At 66.2% G+C, this 757-nt stretch overlaps 1 long non-coding RNA gene across 1 annotated transcript in view; it reads left to right on the top strand.

Annotated features, from left to right (window-relative positions):
* The window catches only part of LOC121039583 (uncharacterized), a 12,377-nt gene that overhangs the window by 3,384 nt on the left and 8,236 nt on the right, over positions 1–757 (top strand). The window contains exon 2 of the long non-coding RNA XR_005794855.1: positions 533–708. This is a non-coding gene — a long non-coding RNA (uncharacterized LOC121039583). The remainder of the gene's footprint in view (positions 1–532; positions 709–757) is intronic.

Raw genomic sequence — 757 nt, 5'->3', positions numbered from 1 at the left:
AGGTCACCAGCCCTGGGGGCCCAGCCCATTCTCAGAGGTCACCAGCCTGGGGGCCCAGCCCTGTCCTCAGAGGTCACCAGCCCTGGGGGTCCAGCCCATCCTCCAAGGTGACCAGCCCTGGGGTCCTAGCTGGCCCTCACAGGTCACCAGCCCTGGGGTCCTAGCTGGCCCTCAGAGGTCACCAGCCCTGGGGGCCCAGCCCATTCTCAGAGGTCACCAGCCCTGGGGGCCCAGCCCTATCCTCAGAGGTCACCAGCCCTGGGGGCCTAGGCCTGTCCTCTGAGGTCACCAGCCCTGGGGGCCCAGCCCATCCTCAGAGGTCACCAGCCCTGGGGGCCCAGCCCTGTCCTCGGAGGTCACCAGCCCTGCGGGCCCAGCCTGCTGAAGCCAGACGTGTCTCTAGGAAGTCAGACCTCTGTCTCTAGCATCCCATCCAGGAAGCCCAACAATCATGCTGGGACAGCTGTCCCCACAGCCAGAACTTGATCAATAACTGACAGCTTCCCCGATTTTGTCCCCACTTCCCTCTTAGGACCAACCACAGAAAGCCAAACACGTTCCCCAAACCAGTTCTGAGGACGACGCTCCAGGCCTGCCCAGGCCCGACTTCACGGCGCCCACAGCCTCCGTCAGGACACGGACCTTCCTCCCCCTCCCCCGGCGGAGGCCCCGCTCCTGTGCCTGCCCGTGACCTTCTGCCAGAGGCAGGTGAGCCGGCTGACGGCCCTGGGACAGCAGGCTCTGAGTCAGCAGCCCC

This window comes from Herpailurus yagouaroundi, unplaced genomic scaffold (genome assembly GCF_014898765.1).
Source record: "Herpailurus yagouaroundi ecotype Mexico unplaced genomic scaffold, PumYag 181, whole genome shotgun sequence".
NCBI lineage: Eukaryota > Metazoa > Chordata > Mammalia > Carnivora > Felidae > Herpailurus > Herpailurus yagouaroundi.
The sequence above is the reverse complement of the archived record's forward strand: the minus strand, read 5'-3'. Positions and strand labels throughout refer to the sequence as shown.